Source organism: Artibeus jamaicensis, unplaced genomic scaffold (assembly GCF_021234435.1).
Source record: "Artibeus jamaicensis isolate MK-2021 breed Jamaican fruit bat unplaced genomic scaffold, CSHL_Jam_final scaffold_1019, whole genome shotgun sequence".
NCBI lineage: Eukaryota > Metazoa > Chordata > Mammalia > Chiroptera > Phyllostomidae > Artibeus > Artibeus jamaicensis.
In genome coordinates, this window is record NW_026522025.1 from 18,504,831 (window position 1) to 18,527,017 (window position 22,187).

The 22,187-nt window shown below is 39.4% G+C and overlaps 1 long non-coding RNA gene across 4 annotated transcripts in view; it reads right to left on the reverse strand.

The window, feature by feature from the left end:
- Positions 1-4,619: 4,619 nt before the first annotated feature.
- The window catches only part of LOC128625866 (uncharacterized), a 103,022-nt gene continuing 85,454 nt past the window's right edge, over positions 4,620-22,187 (reverse strand). For 2 of the 4 annotated variants that reach the window (XR_008389709.1, XR_008389708.1), the window contains exons 4-6: positions 8,479-8,586; positions 7,871-7,933; positions 4,620-5,455 (exon numbers count right to left, since the gene is read on the reverse strand). This is a non-coding gene — a long non-coding RNA (uncharacterized LOC128625866). The remainder of the gene's footprint in view (positions 5,456-7,870; positions 7,934-8,478; positions 8,587-22,187) is intronic. The other 2 variants (XR_008389710.1, XR_008389711.1) reach the window with 2 other exon arrangements.

The following is a 22,187-nucleotide window of genomic DNA, read 5'->3' on the forward strand; positions in this document are numbered from 1 at the left end:
TCTCCATACTGGAGTATCAAAGACAAACCTAGTACTCAGTGTGATGTTAATTATATTGGGTTCAAATTCAGTGCTTTTTCTATGGATGTTTCTACACTTTATGAGCAGAGTGTGAGAGCAAATAGTAAATACCCATATGTGGCATAACACAAATAATTGATGATATGGAACAATAGTTTATAAGCATTAGCGTGTTCCAGGCCTTATGATGAGTGTCTGTTTTATATATACTGCTTCAATGAATGTTTATAACAACCCTACATCCATATTATGGGTGTGGAAACAGTCTCACGAGAGTTAAGACATTTGCCTCAATTCACACAAGTGTTGGATTGCTGAGTTAGGATTTGAACCCTGGTCTGCCTGATTTCAAAGTTCTTTGCACACCAAAGTAACTGCTTTTCTCTTATCACACCACGGAGCCTCAGAAGTAGGAAGGAACACATGGGGACGTTCTGATGGAGGGAAGATAACTGAGTGAAAAGAAAAGAGATTGGCAGGAAAAGAGAGCTGATGGCATGTTGGAATTATATGAGAACAGAAATCAAGAAGATATGGCTTCTGGTGCAGGCTCTGTCTGGTGTAAATTAGCAGGACTTTAGAGACCTGACATACCCATTCTATTGTTTAATTTCCTTGTCTGTAAAGGTGGGGGCTGGATTTAATGAATAGTTTCTACGCAAGCTCTAGGATTTCCAGAGATTCAAAGAGTGATGTGCTTTCTAAGAGGGCAGCACAACACAAAAAAATCAAGGCGCCTAAATATCACAAAAGGGTATATAACTCTACCAAATACATTTTTGTACGAACTTAACAAACTTTTACTGTGCACTTGCTATATGCCATGAATTTACTAGGTGCACAGTAAATTGGATACACGGCTATAGTGGAAAACACAGTCCCCACACCCCTCAAAAAGGTCATCGTTTCAAAGGACAAAGCAGATTATTAAAATGACCACATCAATAAACACTTAAATGCAAATTGTGATAAGTACTAGTATTACATTTGAGGATACTCTCCTGTTTTCAGGAGCTACTATAAAGGATACAACCAAGGGGGAGGATGCAAGCAAGGGAGGGAAGGGGGTTTGGCTGGGGTGGGGGAGAACAGTGGGGGGGAAATGCAGACAACTGTAAATGAACAACAATCAAATAATGTTTAAAAAAGAAAAAAATTTAGGATACTGAGAAACCATAACTCATGATCTAATTTCAAATAATATGGGCATCAAAGATGTCTTTTAGGAAGCAATACTTAAACCAAGACCTGAAGTTGACTAGGAAGCAGGCAGAAGAGTGGGAAAATAGTCCAGGCAGGCAAAAATATGTGAATCCAGGAGGTGAAAACGAAATTGGCCTGTGAGAGAAACATACCAGACCCACCTGATGTACCTGCCAGATTCACTTGGACCCATGTGCTCCCCTCCTCACTTTGTCTTGGTGGCTGCTGTATTGGAGACCCAGAGCATGTCCTAACCCTCATCCTCTCCCAGGGTCAGGCCAAGCTTTGACAAGGCCTGCATCATGCTAACACAGCAGTTGTATGAGGAAGTGTTTGAAATGTCAAGGAGAAACTGACTATAATTCTAGCAACTTTGCTAGAGCATACAAAAATGGAACTGATTCAAGTAATCTTAGAAAATTAGCAAAACCCTGATATGTAAACTTAACAAAAAACCCAAACCAACCCAAAACAAAAAACAATGACAAAAACGACCCATACTTATGAGTGGAAATACAAAGCTACATTATAAGATGCTAGTAAATAGATTCCCAAAGGAATAATTACTCAAAGAACAAGCAGAACTTATTTCTCATATACAAAAATTATTACCAGAAATTTATTATTGTGATGTCTTTAGCACTAGGTTAAAGGGAAAAAGCCACAGAATTATTTCAACTCATCTGCAGTCCTTCTTAAGCCTGAGACGAAAAAAAGAGAGGAGAGGCTATGGCTGCATCTGTGCCTGCCAACAGCAGGAGAAAGATGTGCATCGAGAGAGAGCTGCCTTTTCAACAAGCAGGGCAAACTGTGAGCAAAGCCGTGTCTTTCTTGGGGACCAAAGGAGAACTCCAGGAAAAGAAACTTTTGAGAAGACTAGCTGGAGGGTGACCATTGAGCTTCAAAGAAGCTCAGTCAGGTGACCACTGAGATCCCAAAGGGTTGAGACGGACTTGCTTATAAGAGACTACCAAGAGTGGAGTCACTGCTTGTACCAAACGGATGGAGAAGAGACCTTCAGGGGCACATCTCCAGGGAACCTCTAAAGAATCCCACGAACAAACTGACAGTGACCAGAGGGGAGGAGGGAGAGGAAAAGAAGGGGAAGGGACAAGCAGAGGAACATGAATAAAACACTCACGGGCACAGACAATGGGGGTATATTGACTGTGGGAGTGGGAGCATAGGGTAGGGGTGAGCAATGGGGGAAAAGGCGAGACATCTGTAACTGAACAACAATAAATTTTTTTAAAGAGAGAAAAAATAAAATAAAATATCAGATATTTTTTAAAAAGAATTCAATTAAAGAGCAGTCCAGCTTTGGGCATTGGTCACTTCCAGGGGCCTCGAATGCTGGGTTGCAATTGTTTGGGGTGCTTTTGACTGTGCTTTTTTTCCTTCTCTTTCATTGTTTCTTTCTTTTGGACCATCCCTGGAAGGGGTGAGCAACAGCAGCCAGCAAGCAGATAGAGAGGCAGAAGGAAGAGGTAAAGAACAATGTAGGCCATTGCAGTTAAAGGAAGGCCCTACCCAATTAGGTACAGATCTTTCCTTTGAATGATTATGAAAAAATTGATACAATATTAAAGCAGAATTATCTAATTCAAACTATAATATTTAATGCCTGAAAGTTACAAGAGAGAAATCTTATTAGCTAAAAAATGACCCCGGAAGCTATTTGGGGACCTGACATTTCATATAGGAGTAAGGAGGGAAAGGACCGCAAATCAAGGTTAGCAGAGCATAGTGAGAAAGATAAAATTATTTTCATAATTACACTCAACCAGATCTAACTTGTTCATAAAACCTTATAGATAATTTTCAGGGTTATTTTCACTACAAACATTCATTTTACTTCCTAAATTTCACAGCTAACCTTGCCTGTCTGTAAGAGATACTGAATTTAACTATTTATTTTAAAACATAAAAAAATTGTACAAACATATTACTATTATCTTGAAAATGCTTTTCTTAAAACATTTTAAAATTTTCTTTTAGGTATTTAAGTTTCAGGTATTGCCTTTAGGCTAATACCAAATTCACAATTTTTATCCCATTTTACTTGTTTTCTCTCTTGAGTTCAGGATAAATTTAAAAATAAAACAAGAAATGGCCGATAGAAACCCAGTACCACTGAGGCTGACAGAATCTGTCCTTCTCAGCCGCCTAGCAGAAGAGGGCACAGAGAAGTGTGTGTGTTTAGTATTATACTTCTAACTAGCAGTGAACAATATCACTTCTGCATGTATTTACCGTTCGAAGTAAGTCACGTGGCCATGCCTAATTCCAGGGAGTCATATGCCCAGAAGTAATAATAAATGGGAAATCTTGGTGACTAGTTAGAATGTCTTCCACAAACAAGAACTTAAACAGTCCCATTGTTTTTACTTGGTTTGATCCACAGGCTTTCATATTTTCCACTACCTATAATCTTGCTCCCCATTTTCACTCTGGGTTGATGCCTAGGACGTGATGCATTCTAGGTCTCGAGGGGTCCAGGCTGCATCTAAACCTGGATTTTCCTTCTCTTGATCTTCTTGTTTCTCTTTCAGCCCTGGAAAACCCTGGGAGCTTTCCTGATACCACAGTCTACATCCTTGCCTGAACACAGTCCTCTCTATTCTATAATTTATGCTCAAGTCAGTCCTCCAAGTTTTTCTCTGTTTCTTAAGGGAAAAAAGTTTTGGATTCTGAAACCTCTTTTTCAGTAAAGATTTCAAGACTGCTTGAAATGTGCTTAGAAAGAAGTCCAATTTGAAACCCAAACCTGAGTAATGATCCCTTTGTTCTAAGCAAGAACTGAATTCTCCCTGAAGAAAATAAATGTTATTCTTTTTGATGTTTGAGAAGTTACAAGACCACAAGATTTAGAGGAAACTGAGAGGACATCAGATAATATTTTTAAAAAGTTATTTTGCTGTACCTATCTTCCTTACTGAGCTACAAGATTCACGAAGGCAGGAACCAAATTGTTTGCCTTGACGTTGCTGAGCCAAATACTACTTGAATAAATGAAGCCGTGAATAAAAGAATTAGTAGGTCACTAAGATAGTTACTTACACAAGTGCAAGTAGGTTAGTAATTTTGGATAAAAGAGGGAACATATGTAAATTTACAATATGATTTAAGGTTCCAAATTAGTCTTACAAAATAGAAGAGTAACTAAGTGTGGCCTGGATGAGCAGGAAGCTCACTCAGGTGAAGAAAATACTTGGGCTTCACGGAAGCCTGATTGGGGCACCGAAGGCAAGTCCACAGAGGAGATTCTTTTGAGTGAATGTCATGAGTGTATGTTTGTGATATAGTCTTGTCCGTAAGTCAGCCAGGCAGCTGCTCAGCTAGCTGTCTGCTGAGCAGCCCAGTACCAATAATAGACAAGAGTCTCACACAGTAACTGTACTATTCACTCAGCTTTTATTGAATGCAGGTTCACTCAGAGTAGAACATCAACACACATTAATATGCTACTCACACTCTAACAGTCTAAGAGAAATATAACACATATACACAGCAATCAATGCGAGATAATGAACCTGAGTCCCAGAGTCTCGGTCTGCAGGTCCAGGAGACAGCACGGTGGGCAAGGGGGTTGTCAGCATCTTGCAAGGAAGGGCCTCCGGAGCCAGGTGGGCAGCAGGGCAGTTGAAGTCCTCAGTCCAGCAGGGCAGAGACTCTGGTGGCCAATGCCAAGGGAAATCAGCATGCCATAGAGCAGCACTCTGCTGTGTTGAGCTTGGCTGTCTTAGCAGTGGTCTAGAACTTGCCTTAGTTATACCTTGAAATACCTTGAAAGTGATGTGCTCCACCATTCTAAGTCTTTTTTGATAAATGTCTTGGCACTCCTGCTGGCAAGTAGGGAATTTGCCAAGAAGCCTGTCTATTGGTGGTCCCATTCTGCAGACATGTCTATTCTGATCACATGTGCAGGTATCTTAGGTGTGTCTCCTTGCCATGTGTCTATTCCGACCATGTGGGCAGATATGTCACCTTGCCAGATGTGTCCGCTCTAACTTAGGTAGTTTATTTCTTGAATCAAAGTGTCATGGTTGACAGACAGCCATTTTGGTTGACATGAGTGACTCCACTTTGTTTTATATACTTTATGCTATCTTCGTCAGACCAATGCCATTTTATTGGTCCAACTCTCCACAGTGAGACCCAGCAGGAACCACTGACATAGCTTCTGGCCAAGCACTGGGAATTTCTCCTAGTTTCCTTGAGTGGGAAGGCTCTGAAAAACAAAAAGAGCAGCTTGCCTGGGAGGAGCCACATACAGAGATGGACTCTTCCTGCCATGAACCATGCAAGGCTGGCTGCAGGGTAGGGGTGGGTGTGGAGTCCTTTCTCAGTTTAAGGGCCACAGGGCAGTGGAAGAAGAACACACAGGCATGGATGAGGAAGTGGTAATGACTCAGACAGCAGCTCTGTTGACCCCACAGCACTTTTGAGGTCAAGAATCGGGTCTTATTCATTTTGGATCAAAATCCACCAGGGACTGTACAGGTAATGCAGAGAGATTTGGATTCCTCCAGTGACGAGTTCAGGGGCCAGGGGTCATCAAGATTATTATCCATGCTAAAGCCTGAGGAACTTTAGAAATAAACATCACACGTTGGGGCTCATTGCTACATCCTAGCAAATCTCTCTCACACGGAAAGATTCAGATGAACAGGGCAGTCTGCTTGTGAAAGGAAGATTCTATAAAACTCTCTGGAGGCATGTTTTATGAAATGACACTGGAACTCTTCACAGATTTGGAATGAATTTCCTGGAATTCCTCTCTTATCAGCCAGGAGGCAGGCCAAAAGCATTAAAACCTTGATGGCATGAAACTGGAAATGTCCAAAATCAGCATGGTGACACTTAACTTTTCCATCCATAATTACATGAAACTGACTTAATTGACTGACTTAATTGACTTAAGTCAGTTTCATGAAACTGACTGAAACTGACTTAATGGCCCAAAATATACCATTCTGTACTGTGATATCATTGGTGAAAACTGTTCAGAATTTGAAATCAGAAGTTTCTTTGTGTCTAAATGATCACAGGCTTTAAGGTAAAAAATCTCCCAGCTGGTTCCAATCATAAAACTTTTCTCTCTGGTTCCCAGAAGCCTACACTTCATGAAATAAATGGCCTATTTATTTCATGATTATCTATGGAAAGTTAAGCCCTGTTTTTATGCATGCTAAGTTCCTCTTTATGAAATTATCAGTAATATAAAAAGCAATTATATAAAATCAAATTATAAAAAATGATTGCATTCAATACATTTTTAATCTATAACTTTTGTTATTTCTTTAAAAGAAAAAAGTGCTGGAAATGTCTAAAATATATTAGAATACAATTTTTAAAGGCTGATCAAACAATTGTATCACAAGTAACTAACTGTAGAGGTTAGTATGCTCCAGTTCCTTTGTAATAAGGTTGCCAGTTTTAGCAAATGTGTATCTGACATGATACACATGAAGCCTGGTCACTGGGGGTGCCCCGATGATTTTTTTTAAGTCCACCTTCAGAGGTCAGGATAAATCTGGAATATACTTATCTTTAAAATAATTATTCAGCTCTTCTTCCAGCCTGCACCAAGCCATGGGCATCTCTTGGGACAGGCACAAGTGCCCAAGACCAGGGACAAGAGAAGGCCCTACCACAAGAACAAAAAGCATGAGCTGGGGTGCCCTGCTGCCCACACAGAGATTGGCCCTGCCGCATACACACAGTTTGTGTGTGCCAAGGTGACAGGAGGTGCTGAGCCTTGAAGCTGGACATGGGCAACTTCTCCTGGGGCACAGAGTGTTATGTGTGCAAACCAAGGATTACTGATGCCGTCCACAATGCATCCAATAATAAACTGGTTGGTACCAAGACCGTAATGAAGAACTGATCATGCTTGTTGACAGCACACTGTACTGACGGTGGTTTGAATCCCACTAGGCATTGCGCCTGGGCTGCAAGAAGGAGGGCCAGGCTGACTTCTGAGGAGGAAGAGATTTTAAACAAAAAACAAAGAAAACTCAGAAGAAATATGATGCAAGGAGAAAGAATGCCGAAATCATCAGTCTTCTAGAGGAGCAGTTCCAGCAGGGCAAGCTTCTTGCAGGCATCACTTCAAAGCCAGGCAAGTGGGGCCAGGCAGATGGCTGTGTGCTAGAAGGCAAGGAGCTGGAGTTCCAGCTGAGGAAAATTGAGGCCCAGAAAGGCAAAGAAATCTTCTTTCCCCCTTTCTTTAAAGCTCATGTTAAAATAAACAAAACGGTCATGTAATAAAGGTGTTTATTCTTGGGTAAAAAAAATATCCGTTGCTTATCATAAATTCAAATTTAACTGGGCATCCTGTACCTCATCTGGCAACATTACTTTGGAGGAACTGGCTGCTTGCCATGACACTAAAGTACTATTGTGATTTTTCATTCTGCATTATACTTAGGTCATTAGGCTTACTTACTCACAAGAGAGAAAAGCAAATTAAATTAGGCAGCAAAATATCACCGAATGTGATTACCCTGGACTTTTGCTCTCTTGGTATTTTCTTTTGCATAACGCTGAAATCTGTACTGGTTGAAGAAAATAATTTGTTGTGAAGTATTTTGGGGTGGAGTAGCTCAGGGTTTTGTTAATGGAACTATTTTGGAAGACATACCTACCGCCTGGCAAAGCTCCACTAACCAGCACAGTTCTTCATTCTAGTGTCTGAATGTCCCCTCTGAAAGAGAAGAGACAGCTTAGGCTTACTGCCACTTATGTCTTGGAAGTTTAGAGTTTTGCATCTTTATAGAACCCAGGCCCATACTTAGGGACAGGAATTAATGTTCTCATTACATCAATAGGCTCAGGGAATTCAGATCAATTTAGTAATCCCTCACATATTTATGGTGAAAGCAAGTATAAATTACAGGCTTGAATTCTTAAAGAGTAGGGAAAACTAGAGGTTTGAGTTATATTTGTTTGGTTTTATTATTCATAGTAATGAAAGACAGTGTATTCAACACTTAGTATGCTATGGGCACGGGACAAATGACCTAGAGTCATCATTTTCCTTACCCTCACAACTTTACCGTCAGATAGGTATTATTAGCTCCTGTTTATAAATAAGATTTAATCTTTCATCCCTGGTTTATGAAACTCACACATAAAGCTTAATTTTAAACCAAGTTCTGATGTTAAAACTTACATTTTAACCACCACACTGTATTTCTTACAATTGGTGTGCTGATTTTGCTTTAGAACCTGCACAATAATTCCTTTTACCTTCACTCCAAGTCATAATTCCTTTCCCCAGATGTCAGGCATATTGAAGCTTTTATCCCTTGGAACCTGGACAAGCAGACCAGACACATTCTTCTGGGAAACTGGAACCTAGAGAATATTTTTCTATGTGAGATGAATCACAGTTCACGTCCATTGATGGGTCCACAAGTGTAACTCTGCAGATAACTAAGTTTCTGTCATCTGACATTTTCCACCTCAAGGCCAAATTCCTTAAGAAGTGCTCATGTAGGCCCAGCTTGGCCCACCCATTGCCACAGATGATTTGATCTGAATCATACTCCCAGGAGGAATATTACAATGATATGTGAAAATCACAAGTCCAAGGTCAGAAGTTGAAGGGAAGGGGCAGTAATGAGAGTAATCTCAAAAAATAAGATCAGCATATAGAGTAGCTGCTTTTCCTCAAGCAAACAGGTGGAATTCAAAAACTCTCCCTTCAATCTCAAGGAGGGTTAGCAACAGTGGAGTGGGAGGAGGAGAAGGGGGGAGAAGTTACAGAAAATAAGTAGCATAGACAGTAGATAGAAAATAGATGGGGGGCAAGAATAGTATGGGAAACATAAAATCTAAAGAACTTGAGACACATGGTCATAAACTAAAGGGGGGTAATGGTGGGGACAAGGGGGTAGGGTGGAGGGCAATGAAGGAGGGGAATAGAACAACTGTAATGGCATAATCAATTAAAAAAATAAAAACAAAAAACAAAAAACCCCCAAAACTCTCCCTTCAGTAACATCTGAATAATCTAAATTGGGAAACTGACACACAAGGGAATTCACATGTTGTAGAGCATAGCGATCTGATGTACAGCACTTCATTTTTTTGGGGGGGGGGGCAGGGGATACTATTGTCCTTCAATAATCAGGAAAATAAAGATGAAGGAAGGCACAAAATGCAAGTACAATTTGTGCGTTAGTTTCCCTCTAGGTTGCTGTTTGCACTCTGTTCACCCTGGGCATTATTGTATCAAGAAGGAAGCTATAACCTTTTGCAGGATCCCTCCCATGCCCAGTTTTGATTGTTGCATTAAATGTTACCCTGGAGGCTGAGAGATTCATACCTCTTTTGCTTGTCTGTAAACTTTGGCCACAATTGCTGTAATTGGACTAACTCATGAAATAGGGGAAGTAGTTCATTGACATCATGATTTTATAGTCCTCCGAGGAAGCCTATTAGGTAAATCAATGTTATTTTTTTCATCATTTTGTAAATGCAGAGACAGAGGCAAGTTTATCTCTCTTAATAAACTCTCAAAATAGAGCCAAGTATTTCCTAAAGGCAATGCATGCTATGTTGAAAAAACGTAGAACTGGGAGTCAGAAGATTTATTGAAGTTTAAGCTCTGTTATTACCCGCCTGTATGATCTTAGTGCTTAACCTTACTGAGCTTCTCTTTCCTTCTCTGCAAAATGAAGCAGCTGAATGGTAAACCTCAGCCATTCCATCTAGCTATAGCATTTAATGATGCTTGTGCAAGGGAGAGCCATTTACAATAGTTCATTGTTTTTAATTAAATCATTTTTATTATTATTCGATTATAGTTGTCCTCATTTTCTTCCTTTGCCCTCTTCTGCCCATCCTCTGCCCCACTGTCACAGTCGATTAACACACCATTGTCTATGCCTGTGGGTCATTCATACAAGTTCTTTCTGTTAAACCAACACTTTGTGCCCAACCCTGTGCAGCAGCAGGTGCTACCAGACTTCTGATGCAAGAAATGACTAAGGCCTCTAGTCCACTGTTTGTATGTGGTTTTGACAACTTTCCTCTGTCATTTTAAAAGTGCTAATCATTACAAGTGAATTTATAATAACTTTGTATAAAAAGATTTTGAAAAGTTCACATAAGCCTTTGGACTTAATTGAAGATATTAAGGTGTCTGAACACCTGGTCTATACCTTGAACATACAGATGGTAAGAGTTCAATTAATATTCAATGAATTAATTAAACTAAGAGTTATCACTGAGATAAGAGTTTTACCTTTGATTAAGTTTACACAGATTATGTTAAGTGAAGTCAGTCAGTGAAAGACAAATTCCATATGATCTCACTTATAAGAGGTGAGCAAACCTAATGAACAAAGTAAACTAATGAACAAAATAGAACCACAGGCATAGAAACAGAGAATAGACTGGAAGGAACCACAGAGAAGGAGGGAGAGGGATAATGGTGGAAAGAAGGGGGAGGGACTACACGAAGAACATGTATGAGTGACCCATGCACATAGACAACAGTGTGGAAATTGACTGTGGGAGTGGGAGGTAGGATGAGCAGAGGAGGGCAAAGGGGAAAAATTGGGACAATTATAATAGAACAACAATAAAAATGATTTTAAACATTTAAATAAACAATTACAAAGAAAAAAATTTACAAATATGAGAGCATCTTCATGTTTGGTGATATCATCCATATTCTATAGGAATTTGAGATATACTAATATTGGTATATTATATTTGCATGATGTTTTATGGTTTGTACCTCCCTTTCATTTACATTGCCCTGTTATATCCTTTCATCTTTTCAGGAGAAAACTGAAGTTCCAAGAGCCTAATTATGTGCCTAAGTCTCTTCAGTTATAGGTGGCAGGAGAGTATAAAAATACAATTCTTCATTCTTTTCCACCACACAGGTATGCTTCTCTCAAAGTTTCCACTTGTCTCTAAGATAATACATAAAAAGTTCAAGGCAGAGCAAAGGATGTGCAATAAAATGGGTTTTTCCCCGTTCTTATCCTGTGGGAAGGCAGGAAAAACACCCCTTTGAGTGGGATGATTTTTCAACAAACCTCGAATGGCTTACTGAAGGTCACACACTGTGTCAGGCTTGGAGGGAATAGTGTGAGCAGGACACAGTCTTTGCTTTAATTTGCTTACTTTCTACTGCAAAAGACAGCTTAGCGAACAGGGAATACTTTCAGCAATGTAGTACCACTAGGAGAGATACTTCCTGAGAGTTAAACAGAGATACCAACCCAGTCTTGAGAGAGTCAGAGACTAGCCAAGAATGTAACCAACCAGGTTGAAATTTGGCTTTAACCAGGCTGGATGGTTTAAAATGTGTCTACAAAATTTTTGACATTTGCTTCAAAATACAGGGTTTAATTTTCCTCTCCTGAGCATAGGCTACACTTAGTGACTTATTTTTAAATAAAAGAATATGGCTGAAGTGATGATGCTTCTCTCTAAGACGAGGTCATAAAGGACAACTGGATTCTGCTTTGCTCTCTTGAGTCACTTCCTTTCTGGAAATCAGTTGGTGTGTTGCTAGGACACTCAGACAGCCATGTGCAGAGGCCCACATGACAAGGAGCTGAGGTCTTTTGATGTGGGCACTGGCCTGCAGTGCCCACAGCGCCATGGATAAGATATGAGACAAATTCACATGGACTACTGAGTCCTGTGGATGAAAAGGGGTGGCATGGCTACTCCCTCAAGGAGGGAGTACCTCAAAGTGGCCTAGCCACTCTCTCAAGGGGAGAGTGTGCTGACCCTGGCTGAGACAGGCTTTTATTGGGTTTAATTTGCACAGGAATACAGGTACAGCTCATTAATCATTTTCAGGCAGTAAGGATCAAATAGTAGATAGCATACAAAGAACTATTAGGGCTTTTCCTGAGTCAGGGTCTATCAGCTAAAAGGCTACAAAACTTTGGGAAACAAACTCATTTCTTGCTTGGGCCTTTATCATTTAACTAAGAGCATTCTTAGCAAAGCAGACTTCGCAGGATTTTACATATTCTTTCTTAGGCCTAATCACCCAGGGAGCCCGCCATTCCCAGCACAGGGCTACACAGCCCTCTGTCATTGTTTCAGGCTTAAGTCAGGCAGAGGAGGCAGACAGCCAAGGAATTTTCGGAGACTTCTCTTAGACTCAGGGGAGTCAGGTTTCATCACAGCCTAGGGGTGAGGGTCCATCATGCCCTTTCTCCATAGCACCCCTCTAGTCCTTCCTTGGGGCCCCCTGTCATCATGCCTGTCTTAGGTCATCCCTCCCTTGAGGAATCTTAACCATCACTGGCTAACCGGCCAAGCACTGGGGGCCAGGCAGGGTGAAGTAAAAGGAGCAGAGATGGTGCCCCTACGGGGAGATAAGCTTTATCTCCTTAGTGGCTTATGGTCGGAAGGTAGCTCACTCAGCCTTAGCCATGGGGAGATTACAGCTTCTGAAACCAGGCAGGGCAGTTCTCAACAGTCTTTGCCAGTAGGTGAGGAACAGAGACTGCTGCTGTCTTGGAAGTGGATTCTCCATTCCAAGGCAAGTCATCAGGTGACAGCAGCCATGGCCAACAGCTTGACTGTAAACTCATGAGAGACCCTGAGCCAGAACCTCCCAAGTGAGCTCTTTCCAGTTTCCTGACTCATAGAAATTGTGAGATAATAAACATTTGTTGTTTTAAGCTGCTAAATTTGGCTAATTTGTTATACTGCAGTAGATAACTATATGCAGCCTATGGGGGTGGTGGTGAAAGTGTTCTAGGTCAAGGTAAGAGCATGTGCTGAGGTTGGGAAGAGAGAACACAGTGTGTTTGAAGAAATAGAGCAGGTAAGCACAAAGGGAGCCTGAATTTGGGGCAGAAAGAGCTGCGGAGGTGATAGTAAGGTAAGCATATCATGAAAGTTTTTATAGAACATGAAAAAAAGTTAGGAGTTCTTCCTGTGGCTTGTAACATTTACTAAACCCTTAACATGGTATAATTGGCATAAAACAAATGACCTTTTTATCTTACTTTTCCACTTTCTATAATAACATAATTTTTCTTTGGCTAAAATTATATTTTAATATATTATTTTATATATTTTAAAAATATATTATTTTAAAATTATTTTAAATATTATTTTTAATTGATTATGCCATTACAGTTGTTTTATTTCCCTGCCTTCATTCCCCTCCACCCTGCACACGCTCTCCCCACCATTTCCCCCTTTAGTTTATGACCACGTCTCAAGTTCTTTTCTTATTGTTTTTTCCTTTTTTAAAATTGATTATGCCATTACATTTGTTCTATTTCCCCCCTCCATTCCCCTCCACCCTGCACACCCCTCCCTCACCATTCCCCCCCTTTAGTTCATGAACACGTGTCTCAAGTTCTTTAGATTCTATATTTCCCATACTATTCTTACCCTCCCCCTGTCTATTTTCTATCTACTGTCTATGCTACTTATTTTCTGTAGCTTCTCCCCTCTTCTCCTCCTCCCACTCCCCTGTTGCTAACCCTCCAGGTGATCTTCATTTCTATTGTTCACTCCTGATCTACCTGTCCTCTTAATTTGCTTTTGTTCTAGGTGTGGTTGTTGATAACTGTGAGTTTGCTATCCTTTCACTGTTCATATTTTTATCTTCTTTTTCTTAGGTAAGTCCCTTTAACATTTCATACAATAAGGGCTTGGTGATGATGAACTCCTTGAATTTGGTTTTATCTGAGAAGCACTTTATCTGTCCTTCCATTCTAAATGAAAACTTTGCTGGATAGAGCAATCTTGGTTGTAGGTCTTTGGTTTTCATGACTTGGAATACTTCTTTCCAGCCCCTTCTTGCCTGTAAGGTCTCTTTTGAGAAATCTGCTGACAGTCTGATGGGAACTCCTTTGTAGGTGACAGTCCCCTTATCTCTTGCTGCTTTTAGGATTCTCTCCTTCATTTTAATCTTGGGTAATGTAATTATGATGTGCCTTGGTGTGTTCCTTCTTGGGTCCAGCTTTTTTGAGACTCTCTGAGCTTCCTGGATTTCCTGGAAGTCTATTTCCTTTGCCAGAATGGGGAAGTTCTCTTTTATCATTTGTTCGAATAAGGTTTCCACTCGTGACTGTTCCTCTTCCCCTTCTGGTACCCCTATAATTCGAATGTTGGAATGTTTAAAGATGTCCTGGAGGTTCCTAAGCCTCTCCTCCTTTTTTTGAATTCTTGATTCTTCATCCTTTTCTGTTTGGTAATTTTTTTTCTTCCTTTTGATCTGTTCCCTTGATTTGAGTCCCAGTTTCCTTTCCATTACTATTGGTTTCCTGTGCATTTCCATTCATTTCAATTAGTTTAGCCTTCATATGTTCCTCTAATTTATGACTAAAATCAACCAGTTCTGTGAGCATCCTGATCACCAGTGTTTTGAACTGTGCATCTGAAAGTTTGGCTATTTCTTCATCACTTAGATTTATTGGCTCTGGGGCTCTGAGTTGTTCTTGAGCCATGTTTTGATCTGTTTTTGCCTGTTATGTATGAGGAGAGGTGCCTTAGATGATCACCAGGGCGAGGCTACCCAGGTTGCTGGTTTGTGATGCTGTATGTGGGGGTGGGGTCAGAGAGGGAGCAATGGCGGTCCTCTCTGCTCTCCCAGTCCACCTCACCGCTCACCTCCACCTGTTTATCTGAGTGCAAATGTGTGAGCCTGTAGCCCTGCACCGCATGGTCTCAATGCTCACCTCTTCACTGGTTTATCCGTGTGCAAATTCATGACCAACCGCAGATAGCCAGCTGTGCTGTGCCTTCCCTGCTTTCGCCCGTAGCTACCTCGCACCTGGGATCTGTGCCTTCAGCTGCCTGCGCACTGCCCCGGTTGGGGATCTTTTTTGCCCGACCGGCTCCATTGCTGGCTTCCCCCCTCTCAATGGTTTAACTGAGCTGTTCATTATTTTTGGACTCCGTATTGTTGATTTTCTGTGTGGCTTGGTTGCGTTTATTGTTGTTAAAACTTCATTGTTTTTAGATTTGGTTGTGTGAGGACGCAAAGTGTTTCCACCTACGCCTCCATCTTGGCAGAATCTCAAGTTCTTTAGATTCTATATTTTCCCTACTATTCTTGCCCTCCCCTTACCTATTTTCTACCTACCATCTATGCTACTTATTTTCTGTACTTTCTCCCCCCTTATTATTAATAAAATCCTAATCACTGTATAAGTGCCCAGCAAAGTAAAAGCCACAAATTCCATGGGCCCTGGAATAGAGGAGTTAATGATCAGTAGAGTATATTGCTCTTCTGCCAGGGCTTGGAAGGAAGTGACCAGCGGCTTCACTGGGGAATCTCCTTTGAAATCTTACACATTCCACACCTCACTGAAGTGCTGGACTGAAGGAAGGAGGAGGGGAGTGCAGGCTTACTCTGCTAATGAACTATAGTTTAAATCAGGGGTGTCAAATTCATTTTCACTGGGGGCCACATCAACCTCACAATTGTCTTCAAAGGGACGAATGTAATTTTAGGACTGTATAATTGTAACTACTTCTTAATAGTTAAGTGAGAGCTGAGCACTGCCACCAGGTAGAAACAAGGTGCCGGGCTGGATATAACAAGATGGAGGGCCAGATTTGGCCCCCTGGGCCTTGTGTTTGCCACCTGTAGTTTAAATGATAGTTCATTTTGGCACATTCTTGCTTGTAATCCCAGGGAGAGTGGTCTTAGATTGCTCTAGCTTTGGGTCATTTTGCCATCATAGCTACTGTGTGGAATGCTATCACAATATCAAAATAATGTGTGAGGGATCACATGAATGGGCATTACTCCTGCCCACATCTCAAGCTTGTCTTTGCATTTGTCTGATCTGTACTTTTGTGCCTTTAACTTGGGACATCTGATGATAATTTGGTTACTAGTTTAAATATGTGTTTTCTCCTGGGCATTTCCATCAAGTGTTGCTTGTTTAAAAGGTAGTGTATGTGGAAGCTCCCAGTTAAGTGCCTCAGTCTTAGGCATGCAGTGTGTTAGTGAATGCAAGCCTGGCAGTGAAGTTGGAAAGTGCATCCCAGCCTTGAGAGTGCAACTGCCCCCTAATTTCTGCCAATTATCATCCAGAGAAGCAGGTCTTAATAACTCCAGATCTTCCAGGTTTTCCACAGAAGCCAGCAATCCAAATTTTCATGTGATATCTCCTGCCTTTTAATTGCTTAAACTGTGAATTCAGTTTGTTAGATACTGTGCATGCTAACACTGAGCAAGCAAAGAACAAATAAACCAAAATAAAAATATACATGGGGGGTGCATGCCGCTCATGGTTTGCTATCTCTATATACACAATATAACAGCTCTGCCTCCTTAAAAGTCATCTTGCAAAATCAAACAGAGTGTTCTAACTAAAACAATTCTGTCTGCTATTCTTACTCTGTTCCCCCTTACTTAGTTTCAAGCTCCTGCATGCAGTCTATGAGGACACTTTAGGATCTGTCCTTTGCTTCCTCCTCTGGTTTTCTATCTTACCATTTCCTTAATTGTCAGTTGATCATATGTCCACTTTGCTTAGAAAACTTCAGGCTTATGGATGTTGTTTGAGGGTTTTGTATTTGTCCAGGATTTTCCATGTATTCAAATAAACTGGGGTGGATCTACTTAAGGTGGTACTTCCAGGTTTTGGCATGTCTTACCTAGAGAAGATGAGTTGCTTGTACATCAAACAGAGTTCTCTCTATAATATGTGGCTTAATCTGAGAGATGATCAATGATAAACATCTTCTTTGCCTAGGCCTTTCCAAGCATAACAAAAATACCATCTTCCTTCCAAAGAGGTGAGGCAGAATATTTGTTAATAAACCAAAAATGATGGCAAAGGTAGTTCACACTTTTGTGTATCAGAGGGTAAAGGGGAAGTATTTAACGTTGCCAACCACCTGTACTGTCTTGGAAGCTGGTTAAATGCAGACATTTATACTATTTATATAACATTGCAAGAATAATTATTTTCTTATGGTTTGTAACATTTAGATAATCAATTGTCAGTGTTTCTTCAATATACATAGATATATCTTATTTTAAATTTTGAAAGAATTTTGTTTTTAAAAATATGGCCATTATTGAATATATCTATGTTGTAGGGCCACTAATATAATGATGATGATAATAATAATAATAAATAATAATAATAATAATAACAACAACAATTTATGTCAATATCTAAATGTTTTTAACTTACATGATTTAAATTATTTTTGCATTCCTTTTCACTTTCTCAAAAGTGACCCACTTTGGACAATAAATTATGTGGTCTCCTGCATTCTAGCCATTCAAAACAGCTGGTCATCAGCTCAGTACACCAAACTGTTTCTCTAAGCCTTTGCTCATGCAAGTTCCTCACTGTGGCACTGCACCATATCTACTTCCATAACATCTTTACCTCCTCTCAAAGTTTAATTTATACTCATCATTTAATAATTACTATGGATCAGCATATATTTGTACATGTGGCAAAGAAATTTTACATGACTATAAAGTACTATGATCTAGCCAATTATATTTGTTTAACATTCAACCAAAGCAAAATTTAATTTGGAGATCATGATCTTCAGAAGAATTCCTATTATAATAATCTGTATAGGGGACTATTTTCCAAATTGATTTCAGGTTACTGATGCCTATATTCTGCCTCACTTAAATTTGTGTTCTCACAGTGTTAGTAGATATCTGCTTAATAACCATCTATGATACAAAAGAAAGAATACATAAATGGATATGGAAAAAAAGAAGTGATCCAACTTCCTCTTAGCTCCACATTAATCTTTTGGCTATTTTCCCCCAAAATAGAAACAGAGAGCAATGGATTTCATTCCGACCTCACACGAGGAGGATGTTTCACCACCCACACATTCCTATTTCTAGCCTAGTATGTACTCCATAAGGGCTGTGGGCACCATTGACCTCTGCATCTCATAATAGTGCTGCTCAGAATAGCACAACGCCATGCTCATCCTTTCTGTCCCCTCAGGATACAGTTCAATTTCCTGGCTGTTATTCACCAAAGTTGTGTTTTCCTTTCGGTTGGTACTAGAAAGTAGAATGGAATTTTTAGTTTGCATTTTGCGTTACCAGCTCAGCAATATGGAACATAAAAGACTTCTGTCTGACATCTCTCTTTAGGATTAGAAAACCCAACGCTGGGGCTTCAGCTAGGAAGCAGAAAGGATAAGGCTCTAAAATTGTTTTGTCCTTCGTCAACAACATATGGCAGGAATTGACTCTGGAGAAAATAAGAACATCAATCAGGGACAATGCAATTGCAGCAGACTGTTATGGCTCAGTTAGAGACATCACCATAATATGAGTTGCCAGTGTTTTGCAGTCACTTTCTCATGGATGAAGCTCAGAAAATGTGAGCACTAGCTGTTTACATGAAAAATTAATGATGGTGCTGGGGGAAGTTTCCAAAATACATATCCATGGATCAGTTGTATAAAAAATACCCTTTATGCAGACTTGGTGGCAACTACTGGTAAGAGTTTTTCTGAGCTTAATAGAAAGAAAAGATGTTGAATACATGTGCCATTAAAATAGAAATTAAACCCTTTAAAATCAAAGAGACAAGCGTCTGATGAGAATGCTAAAATCATCAGGCAGGTTTTATGTCATTTTCTGTAAGTCAATGATTTCAGCTCTCTCAAGATCCACTGTGTACACAAAGCCTGCCTTTGCTGGAAATGAGACGTGAGATCAGCGTTTATAATCATAGAGGGGTCTCTATGGAAATGCCACCCTATTTCTTTAAATTATGAATGAAAAAACAAAGTTAAGATATATCCAGCTCTATTCAAAAAATTTAAAATCATGCTATTAAAACATTAGAAGTAGAGCAACAATATGAATGTACTTAGTGTCACCAACTTGTATATTTAAAAAAGAGAGAGAGAGAGAGTTAGAAACAGAATGGAGACATTAGTTTGTAGTACCAGCCCTTATCTTACAGAGGAAGAAAATCAGTCTCTTGGAGGTTACATTTAACTGGCTGGATGGAAAGGCTGGAGAAGTGTAAGTGGTGGTGGGCTAGCCAAAGCTTTCACCTAGTGGTAGGGAAAAACTCCCTCACCAAAAATGTTTTGATTATATCCTACAAATCACGTTAGTTCAAATGCCCATGACATATTTGTTGAGCACTTACTATGAAGTGCCTGGGCACCAGGCGGTGGCTTTGGTAGGAGTGAAATGATGCCAGTTCAGCTGTAATTGTAGACACAGTCATCTCTTCTGCAGTTAATGGCAGTTCCTCCGATTGCAAATGCCAAAGCCACACACAGTTATTGCATTATTGCAGTAGCATTTTATCTTTTACTATTAATTTATTAGCAAGGGATAAAAATATTGGGAAATCTTTAGTCCTTACTGTTCAAGTCATGTAAGAAAGCCTCACCATACACACAGTAGAGATAAGCTTCAACAGAGAAGGGAAGTAATTATGAAACATTTTTGACATAATTTGTATCTTGTAAGTATTAGAACTTCATTTATTTATTTATCATTTACAGAGGGTCTATTATGTACCAGACACCTCTTAAAATTTTAGATACATAGTTCCATAGATGTGAGAAAGACCAAATTCCTGTATTTAAAAAAATCCATAGTTCAGTCCAAATGTGTATAGGTGAAGGAACATGAAGAACCGTACACTTCTCTGTAAAGATTCTGTTTTATTTGGCTTAAACAAACTTAAAAAAAAATTAAACTTTGTTGCCAAAATAACTGATCTTTTCACAATTAAAAGTTCTTTCAGAACCATTGATTAGGGTAGAAATTGAATGCCAGCTCATGAACTGCTCACCGAGGGGAAGAAGCGCGGATCAAATTAGTAAAGCAGCTCCCAGCTCAGTTTTGACTGGAAGTGTCTATTTCGAGGTTTTCACATGGGTCACAGGTTAGTGGGAAGAGCTTCTGCATGATGATTTTTTCTCTTTTAGATATATCATTGTTCTCAGATATGTTTATTCAGATTTTCCTGGTCTGGGGTGAGCTCTAGACATTGGGATTAAAAAAAAAGTCTTCCCAGGTGATTCTGGCATGCCCATATTAAGAACTGCTGGCATATCATTGTTTCTCAGAGAGTTATACTCATTATTCAGATCAATTTAGATGGTGCTTGATAATTTTAAATTTTAATAATTATGGTTTTTACATGTATATGAGAAAAATATATAAGTAGTTTTGTATATATGAATACACTAAACAATAAGTAATATTGTTTAGTATAAGTAAAAGATTATAAAAAGTAGGTTAGTTCAATATAGGTTATCTAGCTATGTATAGATCTGTCAGTACCTGTATGTATCTATCCATCTATCTATCATCTATCATCTATCTATCTGTCTACCATCTATAAGGGTATACTTGGCAAAGGTCATAAAAGTAGGATATAAATGGTTAAATTTTAGAAAACCCTGGGATAAATTATAAGAAAGAGAGAATATGAAGGACCAAGATTTTTTTCCTGATAAGATTAATGATGATGAGATGGAAGGCAAATAGTTTAAGGAAGAAAAGTGTTATTTTTCAAGTATTCTTTGTCAACTGTGCTTGGATCAAGATATTTTAGAAAATGAAAAAAATGTGGTAGGATTGACATTCTTTTGTGTAAACAAAGCAGCCTCACTGCTCCTCGACTGGGTAGATTGCCAACACTTTTCTCTGTAGAAATGGACTGGATTAGGTTGGCCATGAGTCAGACATACTCAGGCACTAATTGCTACTTGTGAGCATGGATATAATCTGTAGTGTTATAGCAAAGGGGACAAAAAAGTAATCCCCAAGAAGTAAATGCTGCATAAAGTCAATGTGGGTGAGAGCTCTTTTTATTAGTTCCATAGATGTCACACTGTCTTCTCTAAGAACAGTGGCTTGGCATATGGTAAGTAGTTTTGTGATTTTTGACACGGTGAGATCAATAATGGCAGGGAGATTATTGTTTGAAATCCCAAAAGGTAATTGATTGATACTGGTTAACCAGAAAAGTAAGAGTGACACAATAGTTTTATCTTCCATGGCAAGATTAATTGGACAATAGCGATGGCTGGAGGAACACAATGAGGACCATTCTGAGGATGAGCCTGTCTCATCAACACCTTGATGAGTCAGTGAGACCAGTCCAGGATGCTGCATAGAGTGGCAGTATCGATGTCATATCTTTCATTTCTGAAAATGGTTAGTCTATTGTTTGAGGATATTTTATCCAGCATAATGATACTGATCAGAGTGAAACTTGGCAATAAAACTAATAAATGATGCTGCAAGGAGGATAAGTTTGTCACTGCACTGGACAAGATATAGCTTACTTAGATTAGTGCTGTCTCTTTTTGCTGTCATAGTCTGTGAACTTCTGACTTTCAGTCTTGCACTTTGTCCTTGAAGTCAGTGTTTCCTTATTCCTTAATCTATCTGCTGACTAAATGAGACAAGTTTGGAAATGAAATTGTTTTAGGGAGCAGTCTCTGCAGCTTCCTGCTCTTGAACATTAATTGAAATTAATATAACAATAAAGAGGTTAAGTGATTGACCCAGGTCTCTCAGTGGGTATACTCATCTTAGTTGTCCGTTTTCCAAGAGAACTTGGGTATTTTGTCTGGGAGGAGAGCCAGGTACCACAGCCAAATGACTCTTGATCCTACTATAAATCACAAGAGTTACCTTGTTGCTGAGTACATATTTTGTGTTTATTAACCTTAGCTATCATAAAGAGCTGACATGCTGGCAAGAAAAAATATTTACATCTTTTCTCCATTAAGATAGGTCTCTTAAGAAGTTTCCACATTGGAACTTAGTGTACCAGCTATACTGGTGTTCAAAGACATCATTTATCTTTTCTCAACATCTCTCTTTTTTCTTTTTCATTAATTAATTAATTCATCCAAAAATAGTATGAATCCATTATGAGCCAGGTAATTTGTTAGATTCCAGCAATATAACATTGAACAAATTAATATAATTTCCCCTGAAGGATCATATATTCTTATTT